This window comes from Lissotriton helveticus, chromosome 7 (assembly GCF_964261635.1).
Source record: "Lissotriton helveticus chromosome 7, aLisHel1.1, whole genome shotgun sequence".
In the NCBI taxonomy this organism is placed as follows: Eukaryota; Metazoa; Chordata; class Amphibia; order Caudata; family Salamandridae; genus Lissotriton; species Lissotriton helveticus.
The window spans coordinates 470,938,003-470,960,313 of NC_136068.1; the positions used below are offsets into that span (position 1 = coordinate 470,938,003).

At 43.2% G+C, this 22,311-nt stretch overlaps 2 long non-coding RNA genes across 2 annotated transcripts in view; one reads left to right on the top strand and one right to left on the bottom strand.

The window, feature by feature from the left end:
- LOC144766826 (uncharacterized) overlaps positions 1 to 22,311 on the bottom strand; it is a 463,578-nt gene that overhangs the window by 191,623 nt on the left and 249,644 nt on the right. The window lies entirely within an intron of this gene.
- On the top strand, positions 8,308 to 9,953 carry LOC144766824 (uncharacterized). Its single transcript, XR_013597944.1, has 4 exons — positions 8,308 to 8,402; positions 8,655 to 8,747; positions 8,875 to 8,969; positions 9,510 to 9,953. It is a non-coding gene; the product is annotated as an uncharacterized LOC144766824 (long non-coding RNA).

Sequence of the window (22,311 nt, forward strand, 5' to 3'; positions counted from 1 at the left end):
CCAAGATAAATTCATCATCCCACATTCATGGAATACAACAAAGAAAGATAATCACACAAACCATGCATATGGAATAACCCAACTAGTAAACCACTTTCTATATCCAGGTAAGTTAACAAGAGCTGACCTGTAGATAGCCTGAGTATTATATACTATTTTAATTCATATATAATTCTTCTGACCCACACTAATATTAATACTGTGACACTCAGCTGTCAGCAGTCAACCGTAGCTTAATCGTCTACTCTATGTCACTGCACTCTATGTCACTGCTCACTACGTCCCACTACACCATTGAACTCTGCTTCACTGCACTCTTTGTCACTGCACTCTAAGCCACTCTTTTCTACCCTTCACCAATGTACTCAACGTCTCTGCTTTTTGCACCACTGTACTGTGCACTTCTTTGCGACCCTGCACTCTACAACCCTGCACTCTATGACCCTCCACTCTGACACTCTACTCTGCATGATTTTACAATATACTACTGCCTTCTACACCACTGCACTCCATGCCACTGTTTTCTATGCTACTACCCTCTATGCCACTGCACTCTGCACCACTGAACTCTTTGCCACTCTACTCAATACCTCTGCACTCTACCCTGCACTATTCCATTCTACCCTGCACCACTCTGCTATATGCCGCTTTGCTCAAAACCATTCTACTCCACTCTGCACCAGTGCACTCTACGCTGGTGCACTATATACCACTGCACTGTACGCCATTGCAATCTACTCTGCCCTCTCTACTGTATGCCACTGCATTCTACGCTACTCTACATCTCTGCACTCTATGACAATGCACTCTATATCACTTTAATAAAAACAAGAGCACTACACGCCACTGCACTCTACGCCAATCTAGTCTGCACCACTGTACTTTTATGCCACGTCACTCTAGGCCACTCTTCTCCACTCCACGCTATGACACTTTACTCTGCAATACTCCACTCTATGATGCTGTACTCCATTGAACTCTGCTCCACTGATGCTATACTCCACTCTATGCCACTCCACTCTATTCCAATCTACGGCACTACTCCAATCTACGGCACTCTACGCAGCTCCCTCTTTGCCACTCCATTCCACTTTACTCTACTCTATTCTATGACACACTACTCCACTCTACTGCACTCTGTGCCACTCCACTCTACGTCATCGCACGTCATCTCACTCTATGCCAATGCACTCCTTACCACTTTACTCAAAATGAGTGCGCTCTACGCCAATCTACTCTGCACTACTGTACTTTACACCACTTCATTCTAGGCCACTCTTCTCCACTCTATGACACTCTACTCACAATACTCCACTCTATGATGCTCTACTCCATTAAACTACGGCACCACTCCACTCTAGGGAGCTCTACGCACCTCCCTTTATGCCAGATCATTTCACTTTACTGCACTCTATTCTATGACACACTATTTCACTCTACACCACTCCATTCACTGCCAATCCACTCTGACAATCTACTCTACTCTACAACACTCTACTCCACTCCACTCTACGTAACACCCTCTATGCCACTCCACTCTGCCCTACACCACTCTATGACACTGTTACTCCACTCTACCCAACTCTGACACTTGTACTCCACTCTACGACACTCAACTCTATACCCTTCCACTCTACAAAACTCTACTCCCTCCATGACACTCCACAACACTGTATGCTACTCCATGATACTCCACTTCCTTTCTTTCCATGACACTTAACTCTACTCTATAGCATTCCACTCTACTCTCCGACACTCCACTTTCCATTACCCACTAACTTTTAGCCATGACGAACAGCAGACATTCTTAGGTCTTGCAAAAGCGAGATCTATGCTTGTCAGGCTAGGCGAGCAGATCAGATAATCCTTGAGATTATAATGGTGCCTCGGCCCCGGCTCTAGGGAACCACTGGCTGTCGAACTTCAGTAGTGTGCATGGCGATGATTCTGTAGGGCCCTTGGGTCTTTGCCATGTCCGCTTTATACCAGGCAGTCCTGCAGGGCATCCTGATGTTTGCCACCAGCACGCAAGCTACCGCCATGGCCTGACCACCGAGGGCAATGACATCTGGTGGCTGTGACCTCTAAGTCACACATTCTAATTACAGTAAGACCATTTATTGGAGTAATGCACCTGGTTGTTATGTTTTGTGCATATATTAATGTATGGGAAGCCGTTCATGTCAAAATTACAGATCCCCATATAAGACATCTCCTGAAATGCACAGGGTGCTGCAAAATGTATTTGACACACACCAGAATGAATGTAACATGTGTTAAAACAAATATGAAACATGGCAGAATGAATATTCTATCTAGTAAACAATTGAAATAACACACACTCTGAACTGGATAAAATATATACTGAGATGTATAGTATCTATGTTGAAAGGAATATGGTGTTGCTGAAAAGAATACAACAAAAACTGCAGTGAATATAACCCTTATTGAAATGATATAGGCTGGTGCTGAAATTAATATGACCCACATTGGAACGAATATGGCAACTATTACATTGGATCTGACACTCTTTAAAATGACTGTGACACTCATGAAATAAATGTCAGACATACATCAATGAATACAAGCCATATTCAAATGAATATGACACATGTCCAAATGAATATAAGATAAGTTGAAATAAATATGACTGGTGTCAAAATGAATATGATTAACACTGAACTGAATATGAAACGTGTTCCAATGAATATGATTGCAGTTGAAATTAATTTGATGTACATTAAAATGAATATGACCCACACTTAAATGAATATGAGACGCTTTGAACTGGATACAACATCCATTGGAATGAATATGATACATATTAAATTGAATGCAACGCTTTTTCAAATGACTGTTACACACATGAAATGAATGCCAGAGAATCAGCAATGAATACAAGCCATGGTCTAATGAATATGGCACATGTTCAAACAAATAAAAGATAAGTTGAAATAAATATGACTAGTGCCAAAATGAATATGAGTAACACTGAACTAAATATGACGTACGTTCATATGAAGATGATTACAGTTGAAATTAATTTAGCATGCCTTAAAATGAATATGGCCCACTCTTGAATGAAGATGAGAAGCTTTGAATTAAATACAACATCCATTGAAATGAATATTGCACATCTTGAAATAATTCTAACACATATTGAAACATACATGACATGTTGACATAAGTACCATGTTTATTGAATTTGAAATTACACGCTTTCAAATGAATATGACACCTGTTATATTAAGTCTTGATCTGTTAAAATAAACATTACTCATGTCATAATGGATAAGACTGGCATAGCAATGAATATAACAATTGTTAAAATTAATTTGCCCTATGTTAAAAGAACGTGCTACACAATTGAATAAGCATGGAATGCACTGAAAGTAATCTACCTAGTGTTAAATTGATAATGACCTACACTGTACTGAATCTCATATATGTTGTTATGAATGTGACTGATGTTGAAATGAATTTGTTATGCCTTAAAATGAATATGGTCAAAGTTATGTTAATATGAGAAGCTTTGAACTGAATGTGACATCCATCCTAATGAATATGGCATGTTTTGAAATAAATCTGAAACATGAAGAAATCTTTACTTTGCTGCAAGACAAACCCTTGTTTAAAATGATAAAGTGGGCATGAAGAATTGCTCATTTTTACTTGCTCAACCTCTTTTGTTTGCTGAATGTATTGATGTTTTAGACCCTGAACACTATGGCACTGCTGTCAGCGCACAGTGTATGTGTTCTGAACCCTAAAACCTTTAGTCATTGACTAGTCATTGATTGGCATGCTAAGGTGCATGATGTAGAAACTACATCCAAGACATGGAAATGGAAAAGTCACCTGAGAACTGCAGCACTTATTGTACATTCCACTCAGTACGACAAGGAAACATGACATCAGGCCTACCATTGTAGCCTGACTGCTACAGTGTAAAGCTTGCCGAGTAAACAGTTAAACTAACCCTTTTTAATAGGTAAAAACCTCCCTTTTAAATATCAGTAAGTCACCCCTATGTAGGCCTTGTAGCCAACAAGCTTCGTTGGATGATATTTTAAAGTGTCACATGTTGAAAATTAACATGACAACATCCCTAAAGCAATAAATCTCTAAAAGCTATTTTTGGTTTGGCAGGTCTTGCTGTCCTCTATATAAAACCAGAGTGATTTCGAATTTTTATTAAATAGAAATAATAAATAGAACGTTACCATTAATCTGCCTGAGCTGTCACAAGGCTAACTCCCAGTCTGTTCTCAAGCCTTGTAATAGGTGTACAAAATGTGTGAACGGCATCCCAGAAGCAAAAATTAGGCTAACCTGAATGGGCAGAGATGACCCCTCGAAATTCTACAGAATATTCACAGGGGAGGCTGTGGGCATCCTGTTGACACTGTAGTATCCAATCCTGCTTAACAGGTCTGTTGAGCCACATCTAACACTTGACTGAGAGAGAGGAGAATGACAGCACAATTGTTGTGTATCAAATGCCTTTTACTGAACGACCCAGCTTTGTTGTAACCTACCAAGCGTCAGACTTTGGGCTTGTTGTGGGTACAGAGAGGGCTTCAAACTGCATTTTAGTGTTAGATGTGGGACAGCACTAGGATTATCATGGTACACTCCTCACTCACAGCCTCAGAGCCCAAGTTTAGTGTGGCCAAAGACCTTTGCCATAGTGGATTTGCTGTGACATTTGCATTTTTGGCCTGTTTAGAGTAACACAAACAGGAACTACAGCAAAAGTAGGGTTGTCACAGTCTGGGAGAATTTACTCCACTGGTCATAGAGGAACTACAAGTGTCATAGGGTGCCCCCCTTCAGGCAGATGAACTGTACAATAATGGACCCTCATAATTAGTAATTGCTCAGAAAAATGCAGAACTTGCAAAAGGATGCCAGGCAGACTGAATCTGCTGCACTTGGATTTTGTGACAAACAAGAAGGACCCGAGTAGTTTGGACCCCCTTCTTCTTAAAACCCAAGATCAGAAAGGTCTCCATAGATCATGAGGCAGATCCCCTGGGTGGCACCAGGAACCTAAAAAAGCTAAAGAGGACATTACTGTCAAGAACGCCAGTTGACCAGTGCCAACTGGACCTAGACTGGACTTTGCTGTTTCCATCTGCCTGTCACCCTGAGTAGTAGATTCATCATTATATCATGCAGAGCAGTGCAGCAAGCCACCTTGCTGGGTGAAAGAGAAAGGGCAGGATTGCACCATATTTAACATGATATGGCACATTCCTGTACTTGCTTGCAGTGGCGCACAATGTGCTGCCAAGCTTCAATGCAGGCATCCTTGTGCCGTGGTGCAAAGGTGCCTGCTTTGCAGAGAGGACTGTTTCCTGCACAAAAACAATCCCCTGAGGCATTTCCTCTTTCTAGGTGGGAACAAAAGAGGAGAAATAAAGATATTTCTCCTCATAACGCCTCACCTGGGAAGGCATATCATTTTGCCCCATTCCCTGGTCTACCAGTAATGGCAAATCTGGGAATGCACCAAAATCCTTGGGTGGATGCATAGGAAAACCCATGCTCCAGCCATGAAACACCTCCCCGGGGCAGAGTAATGCAACACAGCAATTTGTGCTGCATTTTGTTAGTCTAGATTTATCAAGCCATGCAAGGTGAACTTGCATGGCTTGATAAATATGAATTAGTAGTTGTGTTGCCCTTGCGCCCCCTTGCATGGCTCAAAGGCAATGCAACCCATTGATAAATCTGCCCCTGAGAGTCTGAAAATACTCCACATTGGGTCCTGTGGACCTTATAAGTGTCCTCCTGCAGTAGTTCAGGCACCACAATAAGTTTGGAAACTTTTCTCCAAAGCTTCAAGGGGACCAATGGCAAAAAGTATTTCATTAGCAGTTCCACAGTGTAAGATTGAAATTCCTCAGAAAACGAAATGGTTTGGCCTTGGAAATTATTTCAAACTTCCCTATTTTCAGGCCTGTGCAGGGCCAATCAACTTGGCGTATCCAGATTGGTGAGGCAGGCCTGATATTAAAATGTAAAACCCACTTTTTTTGATGAAATACGCCTAATTTTTAATGCAATGCCCTACTGTGAAGGCCTCTGGTTGTCAATAGTTGACTAGTCTCTCTTGCTCTCTGTGGGTCTACTGTTATGTGCTTCAGGTAGGAGAGGGACGTAAAAGACTTCTTTAGTAATCATAGTTCTGAATCTTTTCTTTTTGTATATAGACATCAACACAGTCACATCTTTCTTCCAATGCCCTGCATTACTTATGCAGTGAGTATGTGGCTAGCTAGGGGAACTGTAATTCTTGGAAGGTCATAAGGGCATGGTTTGCACTGATGCTGGCATTGCAAACAGGGCCAGGCTTTTTTTCCACAGATGATTAAGCTAAAAGAGAGCAAAGGAACGAGGGAAGATGTCCTTTTCCCCTGCTTCAATGAGAACAGAAACAGAAATGAGACCAACTTCCCAAATTTTTGCATATAGAAAGAAGAAAATGCCTCTTTGAATAGTTTTTTTGTAGGATCCTGCACATAAACATTCCTGCCCATAACACAAGCCCCCATGTGGCATGATGCAAGGGTGCCTGTGTTGTTGCTAAGCAGCAATAATTGTGCAAGCACTTGAAGAGAGCTGAAGAGTGCCATATAGTTTAAATATGGCCCTTCTCAGCTCTCTCCCATTCACAAAACACTGCATAGAAACTTCCTTTGCTGCAATGTGTCACATGAATTATAAGTAAATCTGCCCCTAGACCTGAGCCTGCTGATCTTTGTGGCACAGTTGTGTCTTCCCCTTTTTAACCATGGATTGTGTGGTGTGATGCTGACTGGAAGGTGCCTCCTACTCCTTGGATCCATGTCGGGTCCTACGACATTTTTGTTTTCAATCTACTTGCAAGGGCACACAGCCCACAGCTTAGCTAAAGCAATTCAGTTAACAGGCTTTGCAGACACTCTTTAGGGGTACCTATAGGAGTATCCTATTCCTTCAGCCTCCGGCATTCAATTGAACATGTTGTTTCTTTGTGCCAGCTTCCCTGGTGTTGTGGTTAGCATTCTGCATGCTTGCGATACCTCTTCCATTCAGTCCTCTGTCCTACAGAGCCTTGACCACTTTGACTTTCCCCCCTGCCTTCTTGTACACTTACATGTGCCAGTTCTCCTTGGATCCCATTCCTACCTGGATCCATTCCCCGCATTTAGTCCTCTCTCTTCCTATGTGTACCCCATCCTGGTATTGTTGCTTCAACCCACCTCAACCCACCTCAACAGGTTATGAACTCTAGTAGACTTCTCTTCCTGGCCTCGCGTTAATATTGTGTCATTTCTTTCTTTCACTCCCCTGCACATACTGGGTGTATCCCATGCAGTCTGTTTTTTCCTTTCCTTCTCTATTCTTTGCTTGTGCCATTTTCTCCCTATATCCTTTCATGCTTTGTCCTTACTTTGCTGTGTTTTTGGGACTGGAGTCCTAGACACTCTCAAGCTTCCTACCTTCCTTTTTCACGATAATGCCATTTTCATCACCTGGTCCCAATGAGACCTGACCTCTGTATCTATCTCTCACCTGCCACACTCCTCTTCTTGTGCAATTGCTTATCTGGTCCCTCTAACCATTGCAGTCTGTTCCTTACCGGAATAACAATTTATTTACCTTTGGTAATACCTTCTATGGTAGAGACTCTACCTAGCCCCAGATTCCTTTCCTTACAATATTCCCCAGGCATCAGACTAGATTCAGAAGTTTTCAAGCTGTACCCCTGTGTGCTTGTAGGTGGCGTCTTCGGCTTTGTGCCAATGGTGTTTGGGCCAGCAATGAGATACGCGATACCTATATAAATGCCACCCTGGAGCACTGATGTCATTTCCTTTCGCAACTTTCCACACCAGGAATGCAGGTCCACAATGAAGATTGACAACTGGAATGAAATGCTATGGCCCTTAGAAGGGAAACCCTACACGGTAATCAGTTCTACGAGCGAGGATGATGGGATGGCCAGTAAGGAATCTGCGGCTACATAGAGTCTCTACCAGATAAGGCGTTGCCAAAGGTAAGCAACTTGTTCATCTGATAGAGACATCTTAGAATAGAAACCCCAAGCAATGTCTCCAGGGAAGTGGGTAGCAAAGCTGATTTAAACCAGGATGTCCTACAGGACCAAACAGACAAAGTGCCCGTTACAATGGACCTGACTGTCCTAGAAACGGAGGTCACGGAATTGTTACATCTGCGCCTCTGTATTTATCGCTGGAAAAATTGCTTTGTCGCATGATGTTTATCTATCTCCTGTATTCGACTTTTTTATCCCTCGCAGAAAATGAAGCTGCTACGGCTGCCTGCGTAAAAGTTATAGGAACTCTCTGAATCGTGTGCCTGAATACGAGACTCCTGTTGTGCACTTCACGGTATGTGCAAACTGGGATTTCGATCGAGCGCCTTGCTTAGAAGCCCCCAGAAACACCAACTAGTGATTTAGTTTTTCTCTAGCATTTTACCGCCGCAAGTTAACTTCTAGGAGCAGGTCTATTCTCATCCGTTCCTAACCTTTACTAATCTATAAGGCCATATTGTCTTATTTGTGAAAAAAGAGAGAGTTGTCCCTATGGTGAAAGCTGAATCATCTTGCATAACTTGACTTATTACATTTTTTTGTCTAGATATTTTTACACGGGACTTCTTGAAGTACGAAATCGTTATCTCTGTGGAGAAAGAAATCTCTCGAACTATTAAGGAACAAACTTCGTTAATTGGTAAGCTTTTGACAAAAATGCTGTTAGGGGATAGCTCCATGATGGAGCCTCACTTGAAATAGTCATAAGCTTCATGGTGATTACTTCTGGAGAGCCTCTCTACAAATCTGGTTTTCTTTGAGAACAGGTTTTGAATGGATTAGTGCGGGCCCGAAGTTATCCCTGTGGACCTGTTATGAACTGACAGCGTCCCATTTTTGGATCAATATACCAGCGGTTCAGGTAAAATAAAGATCCTTTAAGTTTAATCATGCGCTGCCAGGTTAGTAGCTGGCAGCATGGCCTGTCAAGGGAGTGTTCGCATCTCCCTCTAGAGAAAATAAATTAAAAAAACTAGAAAATCGTCACTATGAAATAGGACATAAAATCTCTCTGAGGATTGCCACTTAACCATTATTAGAGAACACATTTGAAGAGTGCTGGTGTCTTGTATGAGCGTTATGAACGCGAGTTGTGAGTTTTCTCCACTGGGGATTCCTGTGTGTGCTTTTTTAATTGCTTTTTTTCTTTTTTATTATGAAATCATTATTTGCTCTTGTATGTTGGAGCTCACCATGCATGGGATGTAGTCTTGCGGCTAAATGTTGAATATTGAATTGTACATCTACTGTAATGTAATATGCATCAACGATTCATGAAATTGTAGAAGTCTTTAAAAGCCTTAGACTTTTCTGCAGATCTTTTGTACACCTGAATATAAATGTGTAAATTAATGAGCTAGATATGAGATTGTTTAATCTAAACTTAGTCTCTTTTTAACAGATTTTTCACTGGTTTATCATCCCTGAGCTGTGTCCTCCCCTCTCCCTCAGCGTAAAAGCCCTGACGAAGGTGCGCCCGCAGATCTGGGCCAGGTACCGAAACGATCGTTGGCGTTACTTGACGTTGGGATCCTGTATTATTGATCTGGACTCTCTGGCAGTGTGCTATGAAGGCTCCGCTGGATCCCACTCTTGTGTTAATCTGGGGATTATGTTGAGGAACCTTTCTGTGAGTGTGGTACATGTGTGAATGTATGTGCGTGATTGATTGACCAGTTAGTGTATGTTTGCTGAGAGGTTGATGTGGGAGAATAATGTTTTATTATGTGTAATTATTGATGTAATTTTCTATTTATTTATTGAGATGTTATGATGCCTGATGTTTGGAATAACTAGTACTTCGACCAAATATATATATTTATATTAAAAAAAGGAAATAAAGATGTTGTACACTTAAACTTGAGATTTATTTCACCCAGTGACTTTTCTGTTACCCCTTTGGTGAGCTCCTTGTCATGCTTGGAAATTGTGGACTCCATATGAGCCATTGTTGAATCTATATGGGTGGACTTTTCTCCTAACTCTTGTAGTAGTGCTTGCTTAACATGTGCAGAGATGCCCATGTTGCTGCCTGACAGATATCCAGGACAGAGACTCATTGGGCTAACGCAGTGGTAGCAGCCTTGGCTCTGGTGGAATGAGGACGTAAGACCTCAGGGGGTTGCTTCTTGGCCAATGCATGGCAGATATTTATGCAAAGCACTATCCCTCTTGAGATGGTCTGTTTCAGCACAGCCTTCCCTTTCTTAGCTCCTAGGTGCCCCACAAAGAGTTGATTGTCTACCTGGAACTCTTTTGTGCGATCAAAGTAGAGCAACTACTCTCTCTTTGGGTCCCGATGGTGGTGTCTCTCCTCCTTTGAACTTTGAAGAGGAGAAAAGAAGTTAGGCAGTGTGATATTCATACATGGAAAGGAATCACAACCTTCAGGAAGATGGAGGCATGTGTCCATAGTGCCAGATTGTTCGGATAGAAGATGTTGTAGGGAGGGTGTACAGAGAGTGCCTGCAATTTGCTGACCCTTCTGGCCGGTTTCTAATAGGCATTAGAAAAGCAGTCTTCATAGTTCATAAATGGAGAAAATGTTAGACCTGGCATCCTTGGCGTGGTTTTCCTCTGTCTTTTTGCTTCTGCCTCCTTTATTTTTGCTGTGTGCTGGATTTCGTTTTTGCTGGTCTAGATGCTTTGGGCACTTTGCCACTGCTGATCAGTGCCAAAGTTCAAGTGCTTCCTATGTAAATTGTGCATATGGATTGGTTTTCCCCTGAATTGCTTGTTTGACTTACTACTAAGTCCCTAGTACATTGCACTGTGTGTGCCCAGGGCATGTAAGCCAAATGCTGCTAGTGGACCTGCAGCACTGATTGTGTCACCCACACAAGCAGCCTTTTGAAAAGGGTCTCAGACCTGCCACTGCATTGTCTGCGCGCAGTCTCTACTGCCATATCGACTTGGCAAGTGCACCCATTTGCCAGACCCTAACCTTCCCTTCTAGTACATGTGAATCACCCCTAAGAGGCCCAAGTTATCCCAATGGGCAGGGTGCATTGTATGTGAAAGGTAGGACATGTACTAATATGTGTGACATCATGACATGTCCTGATAGTGAAATGCAGTGACTTTCATCTTTCACTATTGAAAGGCCATCTGTCCCATAGGATAGAAGGGGAGTTTATTTATAATATCTTATAAGTATAACTTTCCATTGGGACAAGATGGAAAGTTGGAGTTTGGTATCTCTGAACTCAGAATATAAAAAGGCATCTTTTGGTAAAGATGATTTTTATATTGTGTGTTTGAAAATACCACTTTTAGAAAGTGGGTATTTTCTTGCTTAGCCATCCTGTATGCCTCTGCTAGTTTGTGGATTGACTGTATAGTTTTGGAGTGACAGAGGCTGGGGATGTGCATTCTCTTCAGACAGCCAGTGGGTGGTGGGGGGGGGGGGGGGGGTTAAAGTGTGTCCTGCCTTTCCTGGATAAGTCAGGGTTGGGCTGAATAGACCTGGGTTGCATTTAGAGTAGTGGGAGGAGATTTTCCTCCACCTGAATAGGTCTGGTCTGCCTTGGACAATGCGGTCTCCACCTCCTGCCGGGAAGGTGGGCCAGAGAGGACAGAACTGGTTTTGACTCTGAGCACAGAGCCCCTCTGCCACAAGAGAAGAAAGAGAAATACAGTATAAATATTGGGGCCCAGACCCCAGGACTTTAGATTACTTCTGGACTCAAAAGGAACATCTGCCAAGGAGAAGAACTGGGAAAGCTGAAGGAGAAATACTGCCCCTTTGCTGTGTGCTGTCTGGGGTTGGCCTGCAGTGGCTGTTTCTGGCGAGGAGAGGACAAAATCTTTACTGTGTGCTGTGTCTCCTGCTTGAAGAAGATCTCGAAGGGCTTGAAGTAGAGCTTCCCTCCTGTTCTGAAGTCTCAGGGACGCAAAGACTTCGTCACCAGCTCCGCTGAACTTCCTTGCTAGGAGTTCTGACCTGCTAACATGTGCCTGTTTCTGCGTTGGACCTCTGGAGGTTGTTCTTGCTGATTGGAGCTGGGAAAAGAGAAGCAAATACAGAAGCGGGACGCATCTGCATTTGTTTCCGACGCAACACAGCTGCGTGGGAACAATTTCCCCACTTCGCCATCGTGCTGCTGAAAAAACCGACACAGTGCCTGCCCGAGGCTGGAGAAATTGCTGCATGCCGAGTCTCGTGTACCGATCCCCAAAATCCGAGATCACTGTACCGACTCCGACTCAGGCCCTGCTGTGCGACTGCAAGAACCAACGGGACCACGGGTGAAGAGATCAATGCATCGCGGTTCCAGCCCTATCGAGAACTGACGCATCCCTGAATACCCAAGAATCACACTGGGGAGCCAAGTTTTCAGCAACGCCGGGGCCGCATTTTAAGAAACCGATGCACCACCTCCTCTTCAGTAAGGAACCAACGCATCACCTCCCCTGTGTGGCAGTAAGGAACCGACACATCACCTCCCCTGAAGCAAAGAACCAATGCATCACCGTCCTAGTGCATAAGGATCCAACACATCACCTTCCCTGCGGCTGCTTTTGCTTCTGATTTTGACGCATCCTAGGTACTTTGTGTTGAAAGTGCCGCATCTATAGTGTGCTAGGGACAGAACTGTTTTTACCTTTTAAAAGTCAAATATTGATAACTATATGTTGGATTTTTGTTATTTTGGTAGTTTGGTTTAGATAAATATTATTTATTTTTCTAAACTGGTTTGGTGTGCATTTGTATTGTCTTCACTGTATTACTGTATGTGTGCAGAAATGCTTTACACACTGCCTCTGAGATAAGCCTGCCTGCTCATGCCAAGCTACCAAGGGGGTGAGCAGGGATTGTCAAAGGGCAAAACTCCCTTACCTTGACTAGAAGTAAGGGTCCCTACTTGGACAAAGGTACCTACCTCTGCCAACTATAGACCCGAGTTTCTAACAGAAAGCAATTGTTTAGTGGCTCAAAGGATGTGCTCATTAAGTCCCACTGTGGCATCATGAATGGCCTGGGAGGAAATATATGTTGCAAACATTTGAGTGCAGATAGAGGATTGATGTTCCTATATGAACACCATCCAACAAATTTATCCCACCGGCTGGCGTATACTGACTTGGTGGAGGGATGCCTGGCTGCTAGAATAACATCACAGATTTGATGAGTACGTTTGAAAGCTGTCAACTGTCACCGTTCAATTTCCACTCATAAAGGTGAAGGGTGTGCAGGTTTGAGTGAAGGACCCTCCCCTGTTGTTGCAAGAGAAGATCCTCTCGATGAGGCAGCCTGATTAGGGGACCCATGCTCATGCTCAACAGCTCGGAATACCACACTTCCCATGCCCAATTCAGAACCACAAGAATGATTTGGACCCAGTCATTCCGAGAACTCTGGACAGAAGTGGTACTGGCAGAAAGACATACAGGACACCGGAGCGCCACTCAAAAATAAAGCGTCTCTGAGCGAAAGATGCCTTGGAAACTAGTGCACAAAATTGCAGAAATTGCAAGTTCATTTTGGTGACAAACAGATCTAGCAAAGGCTCTCCTCACTCTTGAAAGAGACCTTGCACCACCTCTGGATGGAGACGCCATTATTGATCCACTATGCATCATCCTTTGATTCCATCCACCCTGGCCTTCACAGAGCCCGCTAGGTGATGAGCCACCAGAGAAACAACCTGGTGTTCCAGCCATGTCTAGAGACACAGAGACTCTTGACAAAAGGTCCACAACCCTGTTTGTTGCAGTACCAGATGGCAAATGTATTGTCCATGTACACTGGTACAAGTCATCTCTTGATCGAAGGAAGAAAGGCTGTCAATGCCAAGCAGATTATCTGAAGCTCTAACATACTGATGTGAAGCCCGGTCTCTGTCGTAGTTCATCACACACCATTGCACATCTTTCACAATTCCCTCAGAGAACTGGACCATGTTGGAGAGATTCACCTGATGCTGTCGCCAAGTCGGCGATGCTGCGTGCTCACAGTAAGTGTTTTCATTTATTTAATAAGTTACTCTCTACTTTCCCATCGTATGTCACACTCCACTACCCCCGTCACACCGCCCCACAGCGTTATCTGTGCAAGCCGCCACTGCTATTGGCCCACTGTGAATGGCAGGTAACATCTATAGACAGGCAGGATGGGGGTGTGGAAATATGTGTCCTGCATGTCAAACGCTACCATCCAGTCTCCCGGGTGCAGGGCACACAGGACTTGAGGGAGCATAAGCATTTTGCATTTCTCCTTTTTCAGACATAGATTGTGAAGACGCTGATCTAGGAAAGTATGGTGGCCTCAGAGGCCTCTGTCCTTTTTAGGCACCAAAAGGAGCTATATAGAAACAGTGACCTACTCCTGGTGCCGGCACCCTCTTGATTGCTCCCTTGGCCAAGAGAGCCAACACTTTCAGATGGAACAAGGAGAGGTGGTCCACCATCAGCTGGTTGTAAGTGGGTGACATGGGTGTAGGTGTTGTCATAAAGGAGATGGAGTAACCCTATTTTACAATATGCAAAACACAATGGTCGGATGTTTCCAAACTCCTGTGGTGCAGGTGATGGGCTATCCTGCCCCCCACTGGATGCCTTAGGGCAAACTAAAGGGGTTTGGAGGCTACAGCTGCTGGGGTTGGTGTACTGGCCTGCTCTTTGGCTACCTCTCCCACATGGCTGGGAAGGTATAAATGTGGTAAAAAACCCTTTCTGTTGCAGAAGGTTGACTGAGGTTGACGAGGGGCAATGGAGTAGCCCAAGGAGCTGGCCATAGATCAGCTATCCTTAAACCGGTGCCATGTGGCATGGTCACCCATCTGGCTCTTCTATTTTCCCGATCTTGTTTGCTTTCCTGTCTCCTCGTGAGTACTGGTTTTCTTGTAATTTGCTTGTGCTTTGCAGCTTTATGGAAGATTATAACAGATTTTTGTAGGTTATGGTGCAAATGTTATGTGCCGTCATGTTCTCAAATGAACTTTTAACCGTTGATCTGCTTTCGGACCCGGTGGAGGATGTCACCCGTCTAGCTCGTCAATTGTCCAAATCTTCCTTCATTTCTGTTCTCCTTAACCCCTTCGATGCTCATGACGAGCTCAGCTCGTCATGAGGTATACCTCTCGTGTGCTCATGACGAGCTGAGCTCGTCATGACCACACCCATTTCCATTATGGCCCAGCACAGCAGAGGATCTCCTCAAGCACCCAAGGTGTTAAACACCTTGTTTACTGTTGTTGGTCCTTGTTCGTTTGTAAAGTGCTTGTGCATGTGCAATGTGACTTTATGCCAATTTAGCACAGACTTCTATTTGAGTTAAATGATTTGAGGTCCTGGTCTCAATTGCTGCATCCACGGCTAAATCTGCAACCTTTACAGGGTTTTTTTTATCTGATCTGGTAACAGCTTTTGGACTTTGCGATGGCGAGGGCGAGGTCTAGGACCAATATGGGGCTGGAGAGCATCCCTAATGGATTGTACAAATCTACCACATCGAGCCAGGATGTGAGGATTGTTTTGTGTGAAACTTATTGTCGAAGCCTCAAGGCAAGTGCTTACTTTTTCACTCAGGTAAAGTTCCTTAAGTAGTATTCTCCTTTCGTTTACGAAGGCCGGGCAACAGCACAAAAGGTGTAGCCATGATTCTCGTTTGAAGTCAAACAGTCGACATGCTCCTTTATCATTTTGGTTTGCACAGGCCCAGCTGAAGTCCATTATTGGCAGTGCTAACAGGCGAATGTTCATGATCTGTCTTCTAATTTTGGGGTTCAGCAAGGCAGAGAGGTAAGGCTGTGGTGTGATTACCACATATCAGGCGTTCAGCAGAGCCAAGAAAGGTTACGTTTTTAATGTTGCCTGGTCTTGCGAGAACGAAGGTAATTGAACTTGTTTGTTAATGCGTTTTTTCCAAGTAGCATATGAGATGCATGGCAGAGTGAGTGCTAGTTTATTTATTTCAGTGAAGGCCAGGGCTTTCTTGAGCTGTGTGTTCCACGGGGAGCCAGTTATTTTCAAATGCATGTCTGAGGCTGCTTTTTACAATTTCCCTCTGAGGATTTCAAGATTTGAATGTAGTATTTTAGCAAGTCAGCCTCGAGGGTTAGTGTTTGTTTGACCAGTCTGATCTCCAGCCTGATTCTTGCTCTAGAGAGATGTTTTGGGAGTTGAAAGATTTTTTTGTAGCCCTCGTACTGAGTCCGCTCCAGAATTTATGAGAAAGCGCACGGGAGCGCATGATGCCCATAAGAGAGTGCTGGGAGGAGAGAAGCTTGGATGACTTTTCTAATATTCTCTTCTGACGGGCTTTTTAGCTTGTTGTTAAGTTTCATTATACCATAGGTTATGGCCGTCTATTCTTGGACAGTTCTTTTTTGTGAGCAGAGGATTGAGCGGACTCAGTGAACCAAACCGCCAGATACTTGTATTTTGCACTGCATTGATTGTCCTGAAGCCTATGGTGCATGTGGTTTGCTTTTTCTGCTTTTGCAGTCCAAGTACATGGATCTGTCTGAATTGATGATGAGGTTGCACTGTACTTGTGTAGGCTGCTCAAGGCACGTTGCAAACCCACTATAGTAATGATCCATGATGACAATATCATCCGCGTATTGAAGAATGCGTAGAGGTCCGTTGCCTAGTCGGGGAAGGGCCAGGCAGCTGTTTGAGAGAGTAGGAGAGCGAGCACGCAGCCTTGTTTCAGACCCCCGGACGTACTGAGTTTGGCTGAGAGAGATGTGAGGCCTGTTTTCACCCATACCCAGGTTTCAGAGTAGAGGAACGTTACTACTGTTAGGAGCGAAGTTTTAATGCCCCAGTTTGCTAGTTTTCTCCAAAGGGTTGTTCTGTCAACATGTTCGAAAGCTGCGGTTAGATCGACGAAGCAGCATAAGAGTGAAGGTTGATTCAGCTGGGTGGCTCAATGGCAAAGGGCAGATAAAGCCATTATGTTGTCAGTTGTAGCAGCTCCTCCACGAAAACCTGTTTGAAAAAAGGGGAGCAATTCATTTTCTTCAGCCCAAGAATCCAATTTTTCCAATAGGATTTGGGTGTATGCCTTTGCTTCCAGATCTAACAGATCTATTAGGCAATAGTTGCTTGGATTTTGGAGGTCTCCTTTTTGGTGGATCGTGTATAATATTGAACCTCTCCAAGATTCAGGTAGCTTGCCCAATATGTACGTGTTGTTGAATAGCGGGGTAATAGCACTGCCCAGCCCTCTGGGGAGGATTGAAAGATCCCGGCAGGGAACCCAGCGCCATGTTGGTCTTCATCGATTTTTTTTAGTTTTGCTATTTCTGTGGTTGCAATCGGTGCTTGTGGATCTTCCGCTTTCGGTGTGGCAGTGGCTGTGATAACTATAGGGTTGTATGCAAGGAACTGGTGCCTCATGTGGTTCTTCCACACTGATGCTGGGACTGTTGTTGTAAACGAATCTAGGACCCTATTTAAATATTCCCGATGTATGCCCTTGTGCGGTTATATCAAATCATATCCTTATAAAGGCATAAGAATCATACCCATATTAAGCATAGCCAATGCAGTCCAAATACGGCAAGGCTACTACCATAGACTCCTAGAAAGCACAACTTGTTCTTAAACACACCAAGCCTCCAGCAGCCTGGGAATTCCCCCTGCTTCTGTATTGATTTGTCCTAGAACTCCTGGAGTCCTGAAAGAACTGCGAGTTCTTAGTGACGTCTTATGTCCAACCTTACGTCAAACTCTGCACCTTCCAAGTATAAATATACCAGCATCTGCCCTAGCAAAGGACACAGTGGTTTGGAGCAGATCAGCTATCTACTTGCCCGACGCCCTGCTGTAGCGAGTGCCGAAGGAAGCCGACCCTGCCCTTGACGCACTGAGAGAGACGCTATCTTTTCTCCTGCCGAGAAATCCAGCTCCAGTGTTTCCCGGTCACCCTTGCGGGTTGTTGGGAGATCGAGTCCTGAGAGAGAGATACAAGACCTCCTTCATTCTATAAACAAGGTACGGAGCTGATTAGACCCTTAGAGAATTCTTGATTCAGATTCTTGGCAGAAATTATCTTAACTAAAACTGCAGCTCATTTACTCCTTCCCACGTACTAGGCTTAGGTTAGGTACACCGGGGTAGGCGTATCTTAGAAGCACCAGTTGAGTACGTTTAGTTATGATTTTATCTATGTATATATTTTATCTATTTTAAACACCGTATGGCTTAGAAACCATACCATGCTTTTACAGTACTATTTCATAATACTCCTTTTACAGTACGCACTTTACTTCATGACAAGTATTGCAATTGTGGCAACTCACTTCTCTTGCATGAGAAAGAAGACTGTTCAATAAATAACCTCTTTTATTGAAAACGCCCATCTCTCTATTTCTCTGCGCTTCTGGTGAAACTAAGCATGCACAATTGACTGAGCGAAATAGCTATCTATTGTTTCCGCGACTCTGGAGATATACTCCTTATTCTGGAGGGAGCAAAGTTGTCATGTTTATGTGGTTGTCAGAAACTAATCCCTTCTTGTCTATTCAGGAAAGTTAACACCTTCTTGTTTACTCGAGAAAGTTTCTAGTGACCTCTGAGCTAGCTGGCATTCATAATTAAGTCTAACATATTCAATAGAGACCAAGTCGACCTAAGTCCTATGACTACACTATCATTTATGTTATTCCAATGCGCAGAGCCTATTGGGAATATAGGAACTACACTACATGGCGCCCAACGTTTGGTAAGGCGATAATTTAACGCTAGATACTAGAGTAACTCAGTCGTGCTTTTCACACAGACCCCTTTTTCCCGTAAATACTCCAAAAGACATCTGGAGTGGGTGAAAGGTTAATATCCGCCAAAACTTAGTAGGACGAGAATCCTATGTATTAGTTTTTGGTTTAGTCAACGTTGAAGGATACAGTGTTCCAAAATATTTTGCACCTAATCTTTGTTTCCTTGAAACTTGATCTGCAAACTTTCTGTCAGTAAAATGTCAGACGACGACAGAGAAAGAGATGCTTTGGCAGCTCAACTTTTAGCGGAGGACACAAGTCTCCGGAAAGATGAACCGGATGCTATAATCATCTCAGTCAATGTAAGGAAGAGTGTAACTTACAAACTTATAATTAAAGGAGTATCATCAAGAGGTGGTACAGTCATATTTGTGGTAGAGGCCCATGAATATCGGCAGACAGAGGTATTCTATTCATGGATACATTTTTCGGCAGCAAATGCTGTGACACGCGATTTCCACTACTACAAAATAGAGGAATCTCCAACGGAATACGTTCCTATCGAGGACGTTGAAATTCCACTAACCTACCAAGAGCATCAGCTCTGGTTTACTGGCGCCCTAAAACATCAACATCACATCACCAGGCTCGGTCCACTAGGTAGACCAGGAGCCACATGGCCGGTTCTAGCCAGCTACACACCACATCCTGACATTGAAGGAATGTAAAACTGAGAACTTTTAGTTCAGCTAAAACAACAAATTAAAATACATAGACAATTGGTCCAATATGTCATGCAGACTTTAACAGTCCAACCAGCAATAAAAATTCCACAGCACACCCCTCACCAGGGAAACACAAATAAAATGACACCACAGACTATACAATCAGTCATTGGCAAATTACCCGCAAAACGGGAACAAATTCCGTTCTGGTTAGCTCAAAAAATTACTCAGATAGAGGCAGTATTTCCTGATACTACACCTAATGAGAAACACAGAATTCTGAAAATCTGTCTACCAATTGGGATCGCACCACATGTGGAGGACTGTGACACTTGGGGAACAGTCTTTGCTTCAATATACACAAAAACACATGGTGTTCCGTCTATGGAGGTTATACCAGACATTCTGAGACAGATTAAAAATTAATACGGTCCAGAGCCTGCTTTAAATCTAGGTACGAAATTACTGAAAGACTTTAAGCAAGTCTCGGCTATACTATTAGCCAACATTAAAGGAGAAGCAGCATCTGTGGCGATCCGCCAAAAATTGAAGGAAACAGATATAGCAGAACAACCTTTTGAACTTGCCAGAATAATTGAAAAATCATATGAAGAATTAGGTAGAGATAGTTTGGGTGGGAAACCACTAAAACCCCAACTAACTGAAAATCCTGAAAAAAACTTTTTAGGAATAATCTCATTACTCCAAAAAATAAGTGGGAGGGTAATAAACAAACCACTCCCAGAGAAAACCAGTTTCAGTTCAGAGGAAGGTCTCCCCAACGGAGAAATAAATCTCCAAACCGGGGGGGCAGGTCGCACACAACGGGAGCCCTCTGAAAAAAGATACAACCTTAGAGATAGGGATAAATTAAGAAAACCTGACAGATATCAAGATAATGATACACGTCCCTCTCGATCTTTTCAGACTTCCTCACTGAAATCGGAAAGAAGAGGACGGTCATAACATAAAGAAGAGTGCGTCAAGTCCAAAGACAAGGAAGCTGCTCATCAAAGTAAAAAATTACAATTTCCCAAAAAGAAAGTAGCCAGTGTTAAAATAAAACATGCCGAGGATTCTGAGGACACAACTCAAGAACGGAGAATGGGCTCAGACAATGCTAGACAGCTCAGCAGAAGTGACCATAGCTCGCAAGATCCTGATGAATCTTCTGGAGACAGTGGACACGAATGAATGCATTCAGGTGGGAACTGCAGACACCAGAGTTAGTGTACCCCATAAATTATATGAAATAACATTACGTATAGAGGGGGACAAAACTAGGAAAATAAGAGGTCTCTTTTGGGAGAACCTATCAAAAGGCTATGATATCCTGCTAGCAGAGAAAGACTGGCCACCAGAGTTTGTCAGAGAGTGCCCACATGGCGAAGAAATGAGTATGCCTGCCTTCTCAAATCACATTCCAATTCATAAAAAATACACATATGCAAGAAAATGGGCAGTGGCCCAAGCTCCTGCATTATATAAAAATCATGTAGGATGGGATGAGGATTCTCCTCACCATAAAATTCAGTTAAAAAATCAACCTAGTGCACAGAGGCAGTATCCTGTTAAGCAAGAAGCTAAAAAACAAGTCAGGGAGATCTTAGCTCAACTTGAATATCGGGGGGTGATTGAAACATGCACCTCACAAATGAATAACTCTTTGTTTCCTGTCTCCAAACCAGACGATTCATATCGTCTAGTTTTGGACTACAGACACCTAAACTCCTGTTTCAAAACATTTGCAGTACAAAACTCACACAGTGCAGCACTAATGAATAACATTGTGCGCAAAAAATATAAAACGACATTAGATATTTCAAATGGTTTCTTCTGTCAAAACATTGCACCAGAAAGCAGGTATTTGACCGCTTTCTCCTGTATGGGGGCCCAAAAGCAATTTTGTCGTCTCCCCCAGGGCTTCAAGAACAGCTCAGGATTATTTTCAGCCAGGGTATCAGAATTACTACAAATGTATGATGATGAGGCATTATCTTATGTCGATGACATCTATCTTACAGACCATGACCTGGAGACACACTTGAAAAGAGTGAACACCATAATACTTGGGTTCGCATCTGAAGGGTGCAAATTCAACTTTAAAAAGTCACGAATTGCCCACCTCACTGTTCTATTTTTAGGATATGAGTTATCAAGTGAAGGCAAAAGCCTAGCAGACAACTTCTCAGAGAAGTGTGCAGTACTCCAAGCTGAAAAACTTACAATCAATTCTAGGTTTCCTGAATTTCCTGAATTTCGGAAGAACTAACATTCTAAACTACGCAGAGAGGGTTAAACCACTCTATGAATTAATAAAACCTGATTTCAAACCAATTAACTGGACTCAGAAACACACAGAAATTTTACGATCAATACAAACAGACATGTTAACTAAAACAAAACTGCAAACACGCGCAAACGAACGCAACCTTGTAATCAGAGTCATCCCAGGAAGATACGGATTTACGTACCTGACCTCTAATGAGGGAGAAACAGTGCCAATAGCTTATAAATCACACTTGTCCACACAAGCTGAAATGAAATTCAGTTCTACTGAAAAAATTCTGACTGCGGTTCAAACTGCTGTAGCAAAAGAAAGAGCCCTAGCCTAAGGGTAGAGCTTATCTGTTTTAACAGCAGTATCAGCCCTTGAGGGAGTAACAAGACCGAGCATTCCAAATGCTATGGCATTAGATCCAAAATGGATACAATGGGAAAATTATCTTGCTGCAACAGACGTGATACACGCATTTGATCCCAAAATGAAAAAGCTAGAACATCTAGAATACGAACATGAATGTCCTCC